Genomic DNA, 21,269 nt, shown 5'->3' on the forward strand with positions numbered 1-21,269 from the left:
TCGAACCCGCGGGCTCAGGCAATCCACTCACCTCAGCCTCCCAAAGGCACGGGATTACAGGCTGAGCCACCGAGCCCCGCTATCTGTATGTCTTTTATTTCCTTTTCTTGCCTTATTGTACTGACTAGATCTTTCAGCACTATGTTGAATAAGAATAGTGAGAAGAGACAACTTTGTCTTAGCCCCTACTGATTTTTTTTTAATTAATCAATATTTTTTATTATGGTTTTGTGGGGTACAGTTAAGGTTTAGGTGTACAATTACGTTTCATTCAGGCACCCTATTGATAAGAGGTGTTTTCCCATCCCCAGACAAATATTTGCTACTGTTAATCCCATCCCCCTCCCCCTCCATAGTTTCCCAGTACCGTCAGTCATTTTCTGATAGTATTAAAGGGAAAACATTCAGTCCTTTTAGTCTTTCCCCGTGAAATATCATGTTAGCTGTAGGTTTTTCATACATGCTCATTACTACATTGAAGATGTGTCACTATATTCCTTTATTCTTATTTTTCTTAGAATTCTTATCATAAATGGGTGTTAAGCTTTGTCAGATTTTGTCTGTATCAATTGAGAACAATCGTGATGTTTCTTCAGTAGCTTGTTTTTGTTTTTTTTTGTTTGTTTTTTTTTTTGAGTTGGAGTCTCACTCTGTCGCCCAGACTGAAGTGCAGTGGCCGCTCCCGGCCATCGCAGCCTCAACCTGCTGGGCTCCGGCGATCCTTCCACCTCAGCCTTCCAAGTAGCCAGAATTACAGGCATGCGCTACCCCGCCCTGCTGATTTTTTTGATTTATGGTAGAGATGAGGTCTTGCTGCCCAGGCGGGTCTCGAACCCGCGGGCTCAGGCAATCCACTCACCTCAGCCTCCCAAAGGCGCGGGATTACAGGCTGAGCCACCGAACCCGGTTTGTAGCTTGTTAATATGGTGTATTACATTGATTAATATTCAAGTACTAGGATAGCCTTGCATCCCCAAAATAGATTCTACTTTGTCATGATATATAATTATTTTATATATCACTTAAATGTATTTGTTAATGTTTTGCTAAAAATTTTTGTGTTTGTGTTAATGAGAGATGTTGGATACTAGCTTCATAAATTTAACTGGAGTATATTCCATTGTTCTTTTTTTTTTAATAGGGAAAGAGGTTTATAGAATTGGTGCTAATTCTTCTCTAAATGTTTGGTGGAATTTTCCAGTGAAATCATCTGAACACGGAGATTTCTTTTTGGGGAATGTTTTAAGTATGAATTCAATTTTCTTAGTGGTTATGGTGCTATTGAAATAATTAATTTCATATTGGAATAGTTGTGTCAATTTGTGTTTTTTGAAAAATAGGTTCATTTCATTCACATTACCAAATTAATATGTGTAGAATTGTTCATATTAATTCCATATTATGCCTTTGATGTCTCCCGTGTCTATAGCAATAATACCTATTAATTCTTGATATTGATAATTTTTTTTTCTTTTTTGTCAGTCTTGCTAGAGGCTTGTAACGTGCGCTAATTTTTTCAAAGAACTAATTCATTACTTCATTAACTTTCTATACTGCTTTTCTGTTTTCAATTTCATTGATATCTACTCTTCATTGTTTTCTCCACTTGCTCTTCTTTTTGTTTTTGAGGTGGGAGCTTACAGTATATACTTGATGTTTTTCTTTTCTAACATACACATTTAGTGCTATCAAATTTCCTCTTAGTAGTACTTTGGCCACATCCCATAAGTTCAGTATTTTTTATAAATTTCTTTAAAACTTTTTTGACTCAGAGATTATTTACTAGTTGTTTAGTCTTCAAATATTTGGAGAATTTTGTGTTATCATTCTGGTGTTGCTTTCTAGTTTGATTCCACTGTGGTCAAAAGAAACACTTTGTATGATTTCAAGTATATTAAATCTTTTGAAGTTTGTTTTATGGCCAAACTGGGTATATGTTCCATGAGAAGTTAAAAATAATAGACTTTCTGATGTACTTGGGTGAATTATTCTACATATAATGATTAGATACTGTTAATTTATGATATTGTACCTAGTTAGTTGATTTGAATCTCTATTTTCTGAAGAATCTAGCTATGCAGACAGTGAGTGCTTGGTGAGGTTTTATTCAACTGTTTGGGCCTGCCATATTGTCACTCTTATTCCTGTCACCACATGTGCCTCTTCTGAGGTCTGCTAAAATTTCCTTGAGAAAACCAAGCAACTAATGAGGGCACCTTGCAGGACTTGATTAGACAGTCTCCAGTAATATTGCTGCATCACAAATAACTCAAAGCTCAGAAGTTTGCAATACTAATCATTTATTTCCTGGTTAAGGGTCTAGAGTTTGACAGTGTTTTGATTGATTTTGTTGATGCTTGCCTGTGATTTACTGGGCTATGATGGAGTCCAGGTTTAGAGTTCTATTCAAATCTGTTCCATATATCTTAATTTTTAAATCCATGCTGAAGAAGCAAGAGCTATCTGGTTCATGTTCTTTTCATAGCAAATAATGTGAGCTTCAAGAGAGATGGCAGAAATTTGGAATATCCCTTAAAGGCACAGTGTCACTTTCACCCACGTTCTGTTGTCCAAAAACAGTCATAATAAAGTCCAAAGCTTTCATTTTGGAAGTGTATACACTGCCTATTCCAGTAGGAGGCACATCAAAATTGCATGGTAAAAAGCATGGATATATAGGTCTATTTCAGTGAAGAAATGAAAAGGACTGGAAATAGTTACTCAGTATTCCTCTGATATTTTGAATGTTTAGTACTTTCTACTGTACACAGGAGTCAGGAAAATGAAAATTAACCCTCCACAGAAAATTTCTTATTTGGATTGCGAATTATAAAGAATATTTCCCTTGACATACAGTTAAGTCTTATACAATGTATTTTAAATAATATAAATCAATGACTCTAGTAAATTAATAAGAAAATGCTTCAGAATATATTTCATACTACATCAAAGGCAATGTATTTTTGAATCTAAGCTATAGTTGCCAATTTTTTTGGTTTTGAACTTCAGGTAGGCATTTTGTTGAGAGGATTTTTGGGAATCTTTTACAAGCATGTACAGCTAAGCTAAATAGAAAGAATTAAAAATAGGGCTAAATCACATCAGTTTGAAATATGTCTATGTGTGTGATAAGACATTTTCATTTGTCATTAATTTTTAGAAACCTTCAAAATGTTTTTGGAAATCGGAAATCTATAAATTATTTGGTACATCTTATTTATCACAGTATCCTATCAGATGACGTATGTCCAGAATTTTTCAGGTCACAACTTGAATATTATTTGAAGAAATGCAAAAGTCATTAAAACACAAAAAAGAAATCTGTTGTCATAATTTTTTTGAAGGTTCGTTGAATTCATCAGTGAATAGTTTTTATTTTAGAACCAGGGGTTCAAGTGCATATTTATTACATGAATATATTGTGAAGTGGTGGTGTTTGGATCTCATATGGCCCATTCCACAGATAGTGAACATTGTACCCAATAGATATTTTATGAACACTTACCACTCTTCCCCACCTATCTCCTTACTGATGTTCCCAGTATCTATTATTTCCATCTTTGTGGCTATTTAGTTTCTGTATATAAGTGAGAACATGAAGTGTTTGTCAGTTCACTTAGGGTGATGCTCTCTAGTTTCATACATGTTGCTGCAAATGGCATGATTTCATTATTTTTTATTGCTGTGTAGTATTCCTTGGTGTATATATATCATATTTTCTTTATCCAGCCAATCATTGATGGGCACTTAGGTTGGTTCCATGATTTGTCTATTGCGAATAGTGCTGCAGTGAACATACGAGTACAGGTATCTTTCTTACATAATGATTTATTTTCCTTTGGGTAGATGCCTAATAGTGTAATTGCTGGGTTGAATGATATTTTGATTTTTGGTTCTTTAAGAAATCTCCATATTGTCTTGTATAGAGGTTGAACTAGTTTACAATCTCACTAACAGTAACTTAATGTTCCCTTTTCTCTACAACTGTTGTTCTTTGACGTTTTAAAAATAGTCATTCTGACAGGTGTAAGGTGACATCTCATTGTGGTTTTAATTTGCATTTCTCCAATAATTAGTGATATTAAGCATTTTTTCCCCTATGTTTGTTGGCCGCGTTTATATCGTCTTTTAAGAAGTGTTTATTCATGTTTTTTGCTCACTTTTTGATGAGATTGCTTGTTTTTTTTCATGTTGAGTTATTTGAATTCTTTGTAGATTCTGGGTATTAGTTCTTGGTCTGAGGCATAATTTGAAAATATTTTTTTCCCATTTTGTAGGTTTTTCTGTCCATTCTGTTGATTTCTTTTGTTGAGAAGAAGTTTTCTAGTTTAATTGAGTCCCATTTATTTTTATCTTTTGAGGTCTTCATCATAAATTCTTTGTTGAGGCTCATACCCAGAGAGTGTTTTTAAGGTTTTCTTCCAGGATTTTTATAGTTTTAGGTCTTATATTTAAGTATTTGTTCCATCTTGAGTTAATTTTTGTATGTGTTGACAGAATTTTTAATTAAATCCAAAACAGGCATGTAGCATGTGATATTCCACATATTCACAGAGTGACAAAGAAACCATCATTACTACATGGCATAATGCAATGGTTGTTCAAAATCTATTCAGATACTAATTGGTTGCAGTTGAAGTAATACTTTTAATGATATGAACACTTGCTCCTCAAGAATTGATCTGGGGATCAGCAGCTATTTAGCACAGAAGGAGCCAGTAATGACTTTCTTTCTTCATTTTTTTTCAGCAATGACTTTCAATCACTTCTTGTCAGATTGATTTGAACTCAAACCAATAATCCAGAAGAGAGGAGCCACCTCATTAATAGTTTTCTTAGGCAAAATCAAGAAATTTTAGGAGCCATATTAAAAAATTATTTGTGTTTGCAAGCATTCATGTGAATGACATTTGAAACACAATTACCAGAACAAAATAAAAGCAACTAAATTAGAATTTAATTAGAGCCTTTCCAATATTTATCAAATAAAAAGGAGCAAATTTTACTGAGGGAAATCAATAAAAGAAACATTTTAGAACATGGTTATCACTATTTGACTTTTCTCAGTTGTAGGAAAGGGAAATAGTTGAAATGTTGTCAGTAAATAAACCTTAAAGTTATTATTTTTTTCTTCTAATTTTCCCTTCTATATGACTTCTGGTTTTTTGTAATGTGGTAATAAAAAATAAGTAGGGAAGTCACCATTGGATGTGATTAATATATGCTGTTGCTACAGTTGAAACATTTTTCTCTACTGATGTCTGTGTTTTAATTCTTCTTTTGTACCTTATTTTCCTTCAGTGTTGATTTACCACCTCTTTCCTTTTTTCTTCCATAATTATCTACTTTCACAATTTTACAATGACCTTGCATATCCTTCCCTGACCTCTCTTCCAAAGAACCCATCCTACTTATATGGTCAGCTACCTAACTAGAAATATTCACTGGGATGTCTCCATGATGTCTGAACATCACCCCTCCTTTATTGTGTATCCTGTCTGCTTTCCTTTTACCCCAAGTGGAATAACCTAAATCAGCTCATTGCTTTTGTGTTACCAATTCATTAATTCTGGTACCTAAGTCAAAATCTTAATTATCTTTGATTTTTCCCTGTCCTTTAACTTAAAATCCTATTTATTATCAGACCAAATTGTGAAAGTGAAATTGACATCTATGATTAGTTTCCAGAATTTAACTTTTTATTATTAATTATGTTAGTATTCTTAGTTATTATCTTCTTCAGAGTTTCACCAAACCCACTTGGTTCAAATTCTTACTGCCTAATGCTAGGTAAAAAATGATAAGTATGTGACACACAGTCCTTGGTAGATATTTCATTTTTATCTTGAACAATCTCTCCTATGTTTCTAGACATGGCTTCAACATTCAATAGAGTGTCTCAAAAGGTCAAAATCAATTACAGTAACATTGGCCCAGTATGAACTTTGTGTTCCATCTTGGCCTGCATTATTATAATCCCTTATAAAACACACTTCTTGCCTGCAGGTACTTCTACTTTGAATATGTTGTACATACTTCTGTCAAATAAATGTACCTGAGGCGCATGTGTCATTTTACTGTTCCACATGAATGTAATTGTCTATGTATGCTGGGTTGTGGAAATGTTTGGGGAGCCCTGATTAGTGGCTTAACATGAATAGTGCTTCACAACTGTGTCCCTGCATTCATTGGTTCTAGTATTGGAGGGTCTTCAGAGATCTGGTGGGAAGAGTAACAGTTTCCTGTGCACCAGACCTCTCATTTTCCTGTTTGCGGTGGATATTTTCTCATCACTGTATTCTAAGACAAATCATCTCACCTGCTTACTTTTATTCAGAAAACTCTCCAATTTTCTAGTTAGTTGATGACACCCCATTATTTTATTTTTGTGTGAGAATGGAAAGAGTATCTAATACAATTTCTGCCATTTCAGTGGGATTTCAATGGGGAATGAAGTAAGATAAATAAATGTCCCTACTTCAATATTTTGTATGTTTTTAATATTTTTATCTTGAAGTAAGTGTCAACTTAGAATAAAGTTTCAAAAATAGCACATAGAGATCCTGTGCACTCTTTGTCCACCTTCCCCCAATTTTATCAACTTATGTAGTTATAGTCTAATTATTAAAATAAGAAAATTAGCATTAATTACATACTATTAACTAATGTGCAGATTAGTCCTGCTTGCTTGTGAAGTATAATGTTCAACTATTTGTATTGACTATATTTAGCCAAAGTTTTGTTTTTACTTAATTTAAAATAAAGAAATTTTGCATTTAGAGACAGTGATTATTCATTTTTTCTGAGTTGGGGTCTCACTCTGTCATGCAGGCTGTTGTGTATTGGCATGATTCACCATGGCCTTGAAATCTTGGACACAAGCGATCCTCCTGTCTCGACCTTCTAAGTAGCTTGGGTTATAAGTGTGTGCCACCACACCCAGATTCTTTTTCAATGTATTATAAAGATAAGGTCTCACTATATTGCCCAGACTGTTCTCAAACTCCTGGGCTCAAACAATCCTCCCACCTCATCCTATGAAAGTGCTGAGATTAAAGGTGTGAGCCACTGCCCCGGCTAATCTTAATATTGATAAGTAAAATAATTAAGCGTACTAAAATAATTTTTCACTCTACCCTCATTTTCAAAAATTTTACTAGCATATTATGTCTACTTATTCAATTATTATTTATCCTAGTTGACTATTTTTTTCATTGCAAAGGCAATCCCCATGGCTATATTATCAAATCTTAACAGGGTTCTCACTCTGTCACTCAGGCTGGAGTGCAGTGGCAGGCTTCCCCTGACTCAACCTCCTGGGCTCAAGTGATCCTTCTGTCTCAGCCTCCTGAATAGCTGGGATTACAGGCATGCACCATCACAACTGGCTAATTTTTTGAGTTTTTGTAGAGATAAGGTCTCACTATGTTGTCCAGTCTGGTCTTGAACTCCTGACCTCAAGTGATCCTCTTATCTTGGCTTCCCAGAGTGCTTAGATTACAGTTGTGAGCTGCCGTGCCTGACCTTTAGCAGGTTTTTCTTCTTTGCAGCCTAAAGACTAAGAATCCTTAGGAGAATAACATAGAAATTCTTGTACAAAAACCAAAGTATGATGTGTCTCATTCAGAGTGGAATCGAGACAAAGAAATTTGTTCGAAACTGAAGTGTGTGCTCCATCTCTCTCTGTCTCTGTTCCTCTCTCTATTTTAGTGGTCACATGTTATTCAATATTAACTTATTGAATATTAATTGAGTTAAAAACTTATTCAATACTCAGCAAGATTTTTCCTTCATCTATGTATCTTTTATTCAAAACTTTTACCAAATTGCCATGTAGTGACCACAATAACCAAAGTAGGTGATCTTCTAACCTTATTATTTACCATAGCCTGGAAACTTCTCTTTGTGTCTTCTTTTGTTTGGGGAGGGAAGGCTGTCACTGACTTGTGTATCAATGCCTTCCATTCCTTATGTCAGGTTCTTACCTTTGTCTAAACCAGACTAACTATATAGTCTTTGCTACATAGCAACAACCCATTCCAAATATAGTGACTTATATAATAATCATTCATTGCTTATAGTTCAATGGGGTCGTCAGTTTGGGTGGGGCTCAGCTAGAATGACTTATCTCTGCTCTGTATCAGGTCAGGTGGGCTTGCTTCTATGTCTGGAACTACAACTGGCATGGTTGAGACTCTCTCCTTGTGTGTTTCCTTATCCACAAAAAGACTAATCCACTCATTCATATGTCGACAAAAGAGTTCCCAGAAAAAGCAAAAGACAGCAATTCCTGATGCACAAGTGCTTTTATGTTTCTCTTTATGTACTTTTGCCCACTGACCAAAGCAAGTTATATGCCAAACTTAGATTCAGGAGATAGAGAAATAGATTTTACTTATATTAAAAGTTGCAACATCACATTGAAAAGAGACATGCAAACAGAGGTAAAATAATCTGTGATATTAAAAAAAATCTATCACACTAATCTAGAAAACTAAGGTGTTATAATATAGAACATAACTATTTAGGCCAAGAAAGGATACAGATTAGCAAGACCTGGGAATGAGCAGCTCCAGAATATGGCTGACCCATTGAGGTCAACAGAATATTATAGTTCATTTATATTTATACAATTCATTTTATTAATAATTGTAGTGATCTCAGCAAGAAAGTATTGAAACGGGTTCAGGAAGATATATAAGTAAAAATCACACAACCTCTTGACAGTTAATCCTTTGGTTATAATCTAATTATAACAATGACTGAGTATTATTCCTGATGACTGTGCTATAGTGTGAATGTAAAAGCTGATGCATGTCTTGGTGTAAAAAAACCCACTATGGGAGAAAAGGCAAAAATGTCATCACAATTAGCACTAATTAGAGTTGGTGCTAGAAAAATGGGAATTTATTCCAGCTTTCTTTTTTTCATAGTGTTCCTTGTGTGTTTTTTGGTTTTACTTGAATATTGCACAAGTACTGCCTACTTTATGCTTTTGTAGTGGGTAAACAGAAGCAGTAAATTCCCAGCAACTAATGTTTTGCTGGGTAAATGTGGTCAACCCTTTAAAACATAGTCATGTGAACCTCTATTTTCTGGACTATTCCTAAGATATAGATATTATAATTGGGCACATACATGAAACTGATTTCTTTCTGAGTCATACTGTACTTTATGAGGATATCATATTTATTTCCATGCACTAAAAGGTGCACCTTGATTCTGAAAGGCTTAATAGTCACAAAAAGTGAACACTCCCATCTTAACTCTGTTTTGATTCACTCTCAGGGAGAGAAGGGATCCCACTAGTGAGCAGAAAATCAATTGGTAACTTTCTGGAGCTGCTTTAAATTTTACTTAGCAGTAGGATACCATTATCTCTTTTGGAATCATGCTGGCCTAACTATTAGTTCCCTTTTCACCAGCAGGTCAGGCCCTTACTGAGTTAGGAGTTTTATACAGTATACAGGCATGTCCTTTTTAAAAATAGAATTGCATATAGAAATGTGTTGCTATTTCTTAGAGACAATTTTTACCAGAGAAAACATACAAAGAAGTAGACCATATTTGATGGCTGCCTGACCCATTATATAACTGTTTTTAAATTTTAGTCTCTATAAAATTATTATAGTAGCTTGGTGTTAAAAAATAGCTAGCTATTTAAGATCATTTGTGTGAAACACTTTAATTATTCTCTTTCCTGGCTCAGTCCTATGAGCCCTGGAAAGTATGTGGCCTAGAAGTTTTGAGTTAAAATGGGACAATATTCTTTGACTTAATAGGGAAAAATGATCTTTTGCCATGATGAAATTCCTGTAACAAAGTTTCTGTTTTAAGAGTATCATTTATGAATTCTAAAATCAAATTGAAAACCAATTGAGAACATTTTAGTAATTCCAGTACACTAGTACTGGAGAAAACTAAGTCAAGAGAAAAGTGAGCTAGAAATATCTATCAGTCGAGTGAGTACTACTTTTAGTTGATAATAGTTGAAAGCAGTACAGTTGTCCAAAATTTATATAATATAGAAACTAATAGTTCTCTAGATTTTTTGTTTTCTCTCTCTCTCTCTCTCTCTCTCTCTCTCTCTCTGTGTGTGTGTGTGTGTGTTTCAAATTAGAAAGTTCATTTTGAAATTTTTGACCCCTCAAATTAAAGCGTATTTTGAAAAAGAAATGCAATATCGTTAAACATCGAAGAATTGTGAATTGTTAAAAGCTTCCCTGGTGAGTGTAAACTTCCTTTTATTACATTTGTGATAAAAACAAACAAACAAAACCCACAAACCTTTAATAGACATTTTTATAATTTAGTTTTAGAAGTCATGCTGTGTATTCTGTCTCTTAAAATAGGATATTATCAGGCAAAGTTTAGACTATTCTGTTTAGGAACTAATGAAACAATTTTTAAGGAGAAAAAGACCAATATGTTATGTATTAATTAACCATCTAAAAATAAAAACCAGTTTTGGTTTTGATATTTGCTAAGACTCAATTAAACCATATATAACCAACACAGGCTAATGACTAGGGAACAACACGTCTTGATTTCATGTAGTAGTTTTTTTATTTTCATTTTTTTTTCTGTGAGATGTTACTAAGAGGGAATGCTTCCTTAGGGTTAACAATGCACCTGACAATTTATTTCAGTGAACATATTAATCAACATTGAGCAATATACAAGTGGTTGTACACGTAGTGTTCTCTGAGAAAAGCCAGTTATATTTTTATGGTGTAGCCATTTTCTCAAGAAAGAATGCTGAATTGCATTAAGAATGATCTTAGAATATAGAAACCAGGAGTGTGCTGAGGGCAACTTGTACCATCTCACAAGAGCCAGCTTTGATAGAGATCACTGACTACCCCTCCCTGCTCCCCTAAAAAATGTAGAGTTAAACATTCATCAGCATACCACTGAATTTTTTTTTTTTTGAGCTGGAGTCTCACTCTGTCGCCCAGACTGGAGTGCAGTGGCCGCTCCCGGCCACCGCAGCCTCGCCTGCTGGGCTCCGGCGATCCTTCTGCCTCAGCCTTCTGAGTAGCCAGAATTACAGGCATGCGCTACCACGCCCAGCTGATTTTTTGATTTATTGTAGAGATGAGGTCTCGCTGCCCAGGCGGGTCTCGAACCTGCGGGCTCAGGCAATCCACTCACCTCAGCCTCCCAAAGGCGCGGGATTACAGGCTGAGCCACCGAGCCCGGCTTGAATTTTTAACTAAACACAGTTTTAAAACAATTAGACTCTACATGATCTTATTTTGAATGAATATTTCTCTTTTTATTTTCTTACTGTGAACTCTCAGTTAATGTTACCAAAATCAGCTAAGCATTTAAAAAATAACTTATCTTAAAAAACACGATCCTGTTCTTGTACATATTTGTTATTATGTCAAATGGGACTTCCTACTTAGAGTGCCCTTTAATGCACATGCCCTTTTGATAATTCCAATGTGTGTGGAAACCCTTTTACTCCCCCAAAGAGAGATGCTTTATCCTGCTTCCAAAAAACAGAATTTCCAGTTGATTAGTTTTTATTGTAAAGCTGCCTTTCATACTTTCATATTGAAGTAATTATATTCACCTCATTAAAAAAAAAGATGTTTCATTCATTGCTTTCCAAAAAGAAGCAGAATAATTTATTTTCTCAAAAGAGCGACATAAATTTCAGTGTTTATTCATGAAGTTAACTACTTATATATGTATTGTAGTTGTCCCAGAAATGCATTTACACTTAGATATCTTTGTAATTATGGATCAGAATAACTTAGTATATAAAGCACTGATATTAAGGAATGAACAATAGTTGTAGGTCACAGAGCTTTTCTTTAGTATTATTTGTTTTATTGCAGAATTCGACATAAGAAGGTGTCTTTTTTCATGCAGTTTGTTGCACCAATTATTAACAAGAGCTTTTGTACAACACTTTCACTTATAATGTCCCAAGTTAAAATAGATTTATTCAAAGAAGTGCCTCTTGTGAACTCCGATAACACAGTTCAGTTACAGGAGGTATCACCTTGAAAAACAATTGTTGACTGACTTATCTGCCAGTTCTTAAACAATAACTATAGTACATATTATATACTGCTGTTAAGAGATTGAGTGTGTGGCATAGAGGAGTCACTAAATGCCAATTTAAAGACTAGATCAATGAATACTAAGAACAAAAATAGGTAGTATAAATAAGAAATTCATTTAATAAAATGAATATTAATAAAAATGAATATCGAGCATGTTCTTGAATAATTAGGGAAGACTTCATTGCATTGGCAAAACTTTCATGTACGTGAGTGTATAAATGGAAAGGATAGGGAACTGTCTGGGCAGGAGAAACTGCAAGATTAAGGGTGCTAAGACGTAACAGCAAATATATTTGCAGTTCAGTAATGGACCAGGTTGATTGAAGACACGATTTCCAGAAGTTAATTCGGGAGAACTGGAATAGCAACAGGTTGTTAGGAAGATTGAAAGTTTATCTCGTTAGTCATGAAAAGTCACTACAGTTTTGCCTAAACACTTGATTTAGAAAGATTTCTCTGAAATAGATTGTGACAGGGATAAAATTAGAGATGGAGAAGGGAGAGAAAGCCTAGATTAGTAGATTGTTAGTGCCGTAAAGTTCACTGCTACATAAATGTGCTCTCAGTCTCCCTGCCCAAATTTAAAACAATAATCATAAGGTAAAATTATTCCCCAATACTAAATTGTTTGAGATACAATTCAAATAAAAGTGCTTTAAAATTCTTTGGCCATATTACAGAGGTTGAATAACGACTCCGTTTTATCACCAGTCAATACAAATCCATTGACTGGAATCATCAAAATTGAGAAGAATTAGATTCAAAATATTTTTTTTGAGTCAGAGTTTCAGTTTATCAACCAGGCTGGTGTGCAGTGGCATGCTCATGGTCACCCCAGCATCAACCTGCTGGGCTCAGGCAATCCTTCTGCCTCAGCCTTCCAAGTAGCCAGAACTACAGGCGCACTCTACCATGCCTGGCTAATTTTTTGATATATCATAGAGACAAGGTCTCACCAAGTTGCCCAGGCTGATCTCAAACCCCTGGACTCAGACAATCCTCTCACCTCGGCCTCCAAAAAGTGCTGGGATGATAGGCTTGAGCCACCGTGCCTGGCCTCAAAACAATTTGAAACCTACACACGTGCTAATATTTACCAAGACTCTTTGACAAACATAGTAAATAATCAGAGTAGTGAAAGTAAATGCAAAAGAGAAGGAAAATAGGCAACGGGTGGTTGAGGAATACAAATATTTTAAAAAGATATTTAGGTATTTCCATTCTCAGAGGGAAATGGGAACAGCTAACATTTGCCCAGCAGTGCTATATGGTATCTGTAGAACTTGTCATTCACAGGTGTCTTAGCAAGGGCTGCTACAAAAAAAAAACAACAAAAGAACAAAAAAACAAACCCAAACCAAACCAAACAAAAATGAAAAAAAAAAAAGCAGATTGAGTGACTTAAACAACAGATATTTATTTCTCACAGTTCTGAAAGCTGGCAAGTCCAAGGTCAAGATGCTGGTATACTCAATTTCTGGTGAGGACCAGCTTTTTGTAGACACTCACCTTCTCTCTTTGTCTTTGTATCTTCCTCTTTTTAAAGGGCCTTATCCCATCATGAGGGCCTACCCTCATGTCTTCATCTAAACATTATTATCTCTAAAGGCCCCACCTCCAAATAGCATCACATTGAGGGCAAAAGTCTTTTGAGGGAAGATATTCAGTCCATAATAAGTGGTAGTATCTTATTTAATATTTACAAATATTTATCACAATCCAATGAGAGGTACCATTCTTCCCAGTTATGTGTAAGTTGAGTGTAAGAATGAGTATGCGAATGTGTTTGTCTATATATCTGAGAGAATGAGCGAGAGGAAAGGAGAAAGAGCATAAAGAATAATAACAGGCACAGTTGTAATATACCACTTGCTATGAGGTATGGCTATGCTGTTCTAGAAGTGTATCTAAAAGGAATAATTTTAATCTGGTTATCTTAAGCATGCTCACCAGGTGGTCATTTTGTCAACTTCCACAGCTCTTGTGGCAGTCTATCCGGACAGTAAAAAAAAATGTTTTGCTAAATCTATATCAGGCACCACAGGTGAAGCACTACTAGTTATGAATTAATTATCACTATGCATCTTCCAGGAATCTTTTTCTAATAGTGAAGGAACATTTCACAATGTTGACCAAAAAAAAGTTTGTTTTAAACAAGAGTAACTTATACATGCACATGCATACAAACAGACACATGCAGAACATAAGGAGGAATAAAATAATATTATTTTATAAAACACTTTAGCTGTGTTCTAATGTTCTATCTCATGAAAATAAGCAAATATTTAATTGACTAAAATTAAAAAGAAGAAAAGTAATACAAATGAACAGACAAAATAGTCACAGGAAGAAAGCATTATATCGACAGCCAATATTATTAGTATCCTATATCTACTTTCTTGATAGTATCATCAATTTTAGTATAAAAATCTTAATGACTTGGGAAATGAAAACCAGGTAGAATAAGTATCAACATAGATAGGAAAATTTCCCAGTTGTTTGCTTTGTAATGAGGGCTTGATAAATAGAAGTCCATTTTAGTATAATGGAAATATATGCTATCAATTAGTAATATTTAGCTAATGTTACAGTAAAAACAGTAATCTATAATCTAATAAATTCTGAGATGGCTGCAGTGTGTTGACATGCCTTATAAGTGTGATAGGGCTGGGTGTGGTGGCTTATGCCTAGAATTCCAGCATGTTGGGAGGTGGAGGCGAGAGGATTGCCTGAGCCTACGAGTTCAAGACCAGTCTGGGCAACATGGTGAGACCTCATCTCTACAATAAATCAAAAAAATTAGCTGGGTGTGTTAGTATGTGCCTGTAGTCCCAGCAACTTGGAAGGCTGAGGAGGAAGGATCACCTGAGCCCAGCAGGTGGAGGCTGTGGTACCCGTGTGTGCCACTGCACTCCTGTCTGAATGACAGAGTGAAACTCCTAGCCAAATAATAATAATAATAATAAAATGATAAATTTTAAATAGGTTCCAGGAAAGAAAACACACCTGTACACATACATATAATTCTAGCTATCTGCAAAGGGCCAGAGAGTAAATGTGTTAGGCTTTTACATGCCACATGGTCTGTTTCACAACTACTCATTTCTGCTTTTGTAGTGTGAAAGCAGATAATCAAATAAGCATGACTGTGTTCCAACAACATTTTGTTTACAGAAACAAAGAGCTAGATTTTGCCCACAGGCGAACGTTTGATGACCCCTGATCCAATATGTTTTAATATGTCTACTAGCAAGCAGTAGTATGAGGTGTGTATATAAATTTAAGCTCTTCAAATAGATAAATGCATGTAAGATAATTCAACCTTTTTAAAAGATTGAATGTCTATACATTTTATATTTCATCTGAAGAAACTATTCCTATTAATACTTAATTCAAGTGAAAGTTGTTAAAATAAAGTGGCATCTTTATGTTCATAACTACTGTAAATATATTCATGTTTGTCAGTGCCTTAAATAGAATATGTGAATAATTCTCAAAACATAGATCCTGAATTATGTCAAATAGATTTAGAAAATAATTGCAAAATATTTATTTCCCACTCCCGTATGTCATTTAGCTTAATTAAGGTGCCAATATCTGTGATGAGAGGCTCGTATTTACTTTAAGGATTCACAATGACAGTAACAATTGATTAGAAGCAGTCAAGTTCAAAGGAAGCAAGCGCAAAAAAATAGGGGAAATTTAGTCAGATACAAGATAGAAAGTGGTTAGGTCTTCCTAGGCCTAATAGGGGGGAAAAAAAGAGCTATAATCTATTTTAATCTGTAATTTTACAGTAACCTGGGATGTAGAATTGAATTATTTTATAATTTAATCTCCAAAGAGTCATTTATTCTTAGGTAGGAATTTTAATTTGTTCTCACTCTCTTTCTCTCTCTTTCATTCTCTCTCTTGCTACACACACACACACACACACACACACACATACACACACACACATACATTCTATGTAACTCTATATGTTTTGTCCCATTAGAGGTCCTCAAACTTTTAAAACAGGGTGCCAGTTCACTGTCGCTCAGACCATTGAAGGGGCGGACTATAGTTTAAAAAAAAAACTATGAACAAATTCCTTTTTTTTTTTAAACTATAGTCTGCCCCTCCAACGGTCTGAGAGACAGTGAACTGGCCCCCTGTTTTAAAAGTTTGAGGACCCCTGCTAAACACTCTGAGACATGTAGCTATTAAAAATTATTTGTGAAAAAGTGGCCCACATTAAAAATAATTTCCATTTTTGCTTGTGATGACTGAGAACAAAAATTTATTGGGTGGTAAAGCAAAACAAAATTTTTTTTTAAATGGAGAAAAGATAAACTTAATTGATATGATTTTTTCCCATTAGTCCTATAATTTATTTTAATTAGAAGGGAGTACAAGTTTCAATGCTCCATTTTTCTAAGACATTTTATGCAAATTGGAATCTGGATTAATGTTTGTTAAAAGGAAAAAAAGAAATACTTGTTATGGAAAAATTTATTCAGTTAGTCAAAGTCAAGATAGCAAAATAAGAACTATCAAGTAAGTACATATAACCTGAGAGTTTTCAAATCAAGATAACACATTAATCTCATCAAGTGCCTAAACTCTATTATTTCTATTGATTTATTTATTTTTGCTGTTAAAAAGATGATTGGGTGATTAATATAAGTTTTGTTTTTTTGTTTTTTTTTTTGAGTTGGAGTCTCACTCTGTCGCCCAGATTAGAGTGCAGTGGCCGCTCCCGGCCACCCGCAGCCTCGACCTGCTGGGCTCCGGTGATCCTTCTGCCTCAGCATTCCAAGTGGCCGGAATTACAGGCATGCACTACCACGCCCAGCTGATTTTTTGATTTACTGTAGAGAAGAGGTCTCGCTGCCTAGGCGGATCTTGAACCCACGGGCTCAGGCAATCCACTCACCTCAGCCTTCCAAAGGCGCGGGATTACAGGCTGAGCCACCGAGCCCGGCCAATATAAGATTTTTTAACCACATCATTTTAAATTAGCATAATATTACATATGAAAATTAATTAGACATTGAAGTTCTAGAAAATAAAAGTACATCGTGAAAGATCTGAAAAACCTGTACGTAGACCACTTGTGTACCTAATCATGACTTATAACCCATACCTTTAAAATAAAAGATATATATGAAAACAATAAAGTCTATTATTTCTAAAGTACGGCTATCATTAGCAATAAAGCAGCATTATAATAACTTTTTAAATTATTAAATTATTTGCAGTATAGCCATATAATTTACTTTACTTAAGGAGATGCCCAACTTATCCAATTCTTTCCCTGTTGGTTTTAGATTAATTTTCTTTTTTTTTTTTTTTTTTTTTTTTTTTTTGAGTTGGAGTCTCACTCTATTGCCCAGACTGGAGTGCAGTGGCTGCTCCCGGCCACCGCAGCCTCGACCTGCTGGGCTCCAGTCATCCTTCCGCCTCAGCCTTCCGAGGAGCCGGAATTACAGGCGTGTGCTACCACGCCCGGCTGATTTTTTTTTTTTTTTGATTTACCGTAGAGATGAGGTCTCGCTGCCCAGGCAGGTCTCAAACCTGCGGGCTCAGCAATCCACTTACCTCAGCCTCCCAAAGGCACGGGATTACAGAGATTAATTTTCTAGAGCTAACTGTCACTCAGGTTCAGGCAGAAAATTATTGGTATGAAAAAAAATTGCCCTTTTCAGTGAGGTCATTGATTACATGTGCAAGTATTGTACGGTACCAAGTAATATATGGCAGCAGGTTACTGGGAAAATGTTTCTTTCGGATGACAGTTCTCTTGATTTTATTTCCAGGGAGTGTATTTATCTTTTATTTATTTTGTAGAAGATAATGTGGGGAGGGGATTTTGTGACTTATCAATTCCAAAAATTCTGCCTAGCAATACAAAAATTGATATGCGTTTTTCTTCATGAATGATCTAGCTTTATTAACTTTGGGTTTTAAAAATGCTTTAAGGTAGGAACTACCTTTTTCAAGTCAATTGGGAACATAGATTGTTGTAAATTTCATTTTAGACCTTATCACAAGTGCCCAGAAGAGTTCCAGGCACAGGGTAGGTGCTCAGTAAATATTTTTGAATGACGGGATTAAGCTTTGCATTACCAGCAAAAACTTAGGACTAAGCCATGATGAGTGCTAAAAAAAGTACATACTAAATTAAATGGAAGGAGCAATTATAAATAATGTGTCTTTCTCCATAATGGGTCTGGGAACTCATCCTTGTAAAACCAGGGAGAGTGTTTCCTCTGAGACCTTATATAGATATTGTTTTTTTTCTCACATAATGGGAATCTAAATGATGTAAAATTGCTCTATCCTTACTTAATATTGCCTTTATGACCATTATTTTAAAGGAGGAGATAAAAGTTACTTTTACTTCACATATCTATATGTGAAATAAAATGCACTTTTAGTTTCCATGTATTTATGACCATATGATTGTATTCCAGGATGACATTAACCAGGAAAAAAATTCCAAACAGCGTAAATAATTAGATTTTTTGGGGGGGTATTGTGTTTGTAGTCTAATTTTAACATTAGCAAGCTGTAATCAAGACAACAACCATTACTGCTTACTATAGGCATAGCATTTCACAGGGAGAAGTAATGTTAACATTCTTGACCTCAAAATGAGTGCAAATCATCCTCAACAGCAGATTACAGTCCAACAGCTCTCAACCCTGACTGCATATTACCATCACCTGGAGAAGCTTTTAGAACATCTAGACCCTGACTTCAGAGATTCCCCAGTGGTGTCTGGACAACTGTGTGTTTTTAAAGCAACCCATGTGATTTCATTGTGCAATTACAGTTGAGAGGTCTAGAGCTCTTCAAATTGTTTTCCTCAGGTAATTCTAAAAGAATTTTGAAAAAAAAGTTCTCTCTCATATTTTAAATGTAAAACATATATATTTAAACAGTTGCAAAGAATATATGCTTATTTGCATCATATATGTGTTTTAAATACATTTTTGTTGAAATTTTGAAACTGGATATTTAACTCATTTGGTTTATAGGAAATGTTCTAAGATAAAATAACAATAAAGCCATACTCTGAGTTTCTTTCTCAATGAAATAAGGGTCTGTCTCTTTCAATATTTTATGTTGTTTTTGCTTGTTTCTTTTTTGTGTTGGAGTCTCACTCTGTCACCCAGGCTGGAATGCAGTGGCACAATCATGGCTCACAGTAGCCTCAAACATCTGGACTCAGGCAATTCTTCCTCCTTAGTCTCCCAAGTAGCTAGGAATACAGGCACATACTACCATTCCCTGGTAATTTTTTTTTTTAATTTTTGTAGAGAATAGGTATTGCTATGTTGCCTTGGCTTGTCTTGAACTCCTGGGCTCAAGGGATCCTACCGCCTCAGCCTCCCAAAATGCAAGATTACTGGCGTGAACCACCAAGCCTGGCTGCTTTCAGTGTTTTCTTTAAGATGTCCTCAATAGACTATACCAAATGACCAATGCATTATTTAATGATTGTTTTGTTTGATGCACTGCAGGATTTTACTCCCTGGACAATATGCTTTGATAAGATTTACCATAGTGAGATAAGTCATTCTTTAAATAAGAAAAGAGTAGCTTATAAAGAGGAGAGGCTGATCACAGGCACATTATCAGGTCAATTTTAGATTATATCTGAAAATTGAAGAAATGGAAATAAGTACTCTTAAATATATTCATGTCTATGTACTCCCTAAAAAATCCTCACCTCACTTTGTAGTATGTATACCCCAGTTGGAAGGTAGTTGGAGTATACTTGAAGCTGGTAGTTTGGGGAATACAGAGCTAGGGGACAGACATGAGAATTGGCCAATCCCTGGCTGAATGTTAAAACTGACCAGCAGATTGATTTGTTGGTGGGAATAGATTGAGTATTTTAAAATTAGGGCCATTTGTGGACGACATAGTAGAGCATAATATGAGAAGGTCAAAACTTAGCAGTCTTGCAGCAATGTAAACACACATTCATACCAGCAAAAGGGCAAGAGTGGGCAAAAACCAGGAAGGTAGTCAGGAATCAACAGTAAAAAATCCTGAAGGGTACGAGAGAATGGGAGAATGTAGTGGATAAATTGCTCAAAAATTAACAAATCCATGGGGAATAAAAGAATACAATAAACATGGCTATATCATTAATGAGAACAATCATCATTAAAGAGGTGACAATACATGAGACAATACATGAGGCTTCACTGTCTTCCACTTATGAAACTTTTCATCTTTGCCCTTGAAAGTAGGAACAGCTTCTCAGGTATAGTAGAGGAACACCTGTAAGCAAAAGTAGGTTTCTTGTAGTGCAATCCTTTTGAAGGTGGAGGTAAAAGGCAGGAAAGAAGGGGTAGATTCTGGCAGCTGAAGAATGAGGAGTACACAGAAAATGCACTTCTGCTCACTGAAAAACCATATATCATCCAACTACAGACAACATTAGCTGGAAATATATGACCACAACTAATTCACTTTTCCAAAGATTTCTTTTGTTGAAATCGTGAAAAATCAAATCTTTCAGAGACTATTTCTTTTCAATAAATTTCCTCAGTTCTTGTTTTAACCCAAACAGAGTTTCACAGTTATCTCTTGAATAACTGAAAGTGTCTCCTTAAGCTTTAAGTGCTACTTGAAATCATAAAAGAGGACAATTTTTTTCCAACTCTGTGAGATTATAATATACATTTCAATAACTTTTTTCCAAAGAAAAAGTAGAGTGCTAATTGCTAATTATATGAAAGTGTTGAAGCAAAGGAACTTTTACCTTGAAAGCATTAAAATGAATGTAATAGTTCTGTGGTATTTAGGGAAGGATATTTTACATTGCCCCTCCTCAGAAATCTGAATAAGGGTTAATGCAAAAAACACCCACAATATTAATTTAATTAAGTAGTTTTCCAAAGTCTTATCACAAATATATAATGTGAATTCACACTTGAGGCCCTTACATTTTTATATTGCATTGCATTTGTCTTTTTAATTAAGAAAAAAAACACAGTTCTATTGCATTGCCATGGGGTTTTTCATTTAATTTCCTATTTAAAAGTAATTTTATTTCTCCTTTTAATTTAATTAAAAACGTGAAAATTATGAGAGAAAAAAAGTTAAAATCCTGAGCCAGCACTCTTTTCTTTCTTATTTATTCACATCATTGATGAAGCTTTTTCTAGAACAAAACCCTGATACCAG

At 34.9% G+C, this 21,269-nt stretch overlaps 1 pseudogene; it reads right to left on the reverse strand.

Annotated features, from left to right (window-relative positions):
• Nucleotides 1-2,443, reverse strand: part of LOC110596104 — a 3,812-nt pseudogene extending 1,369 nt beyond the window's left edge.
• Between the last annotated feature and the right edge of the window lie 18,826 nt (nucleotides 2,444-21,269).

Source organism: Carlito syrichta, unplaced genomic scaffold (assembly GCF_000164805.1).
Source record: "Carlito syrichta isolate Samal-C Ts95f unplaced genomic scaffold, Tarsius_syrichta-2.0.1 Scaffold306858, whole genome shotgun sequence".
Lineage (NCBI taxonomy): Eukaryota > Metazoa > Chordata > Mammalia > Primates > Tarsiidae > Carlito > Carlito syrichta.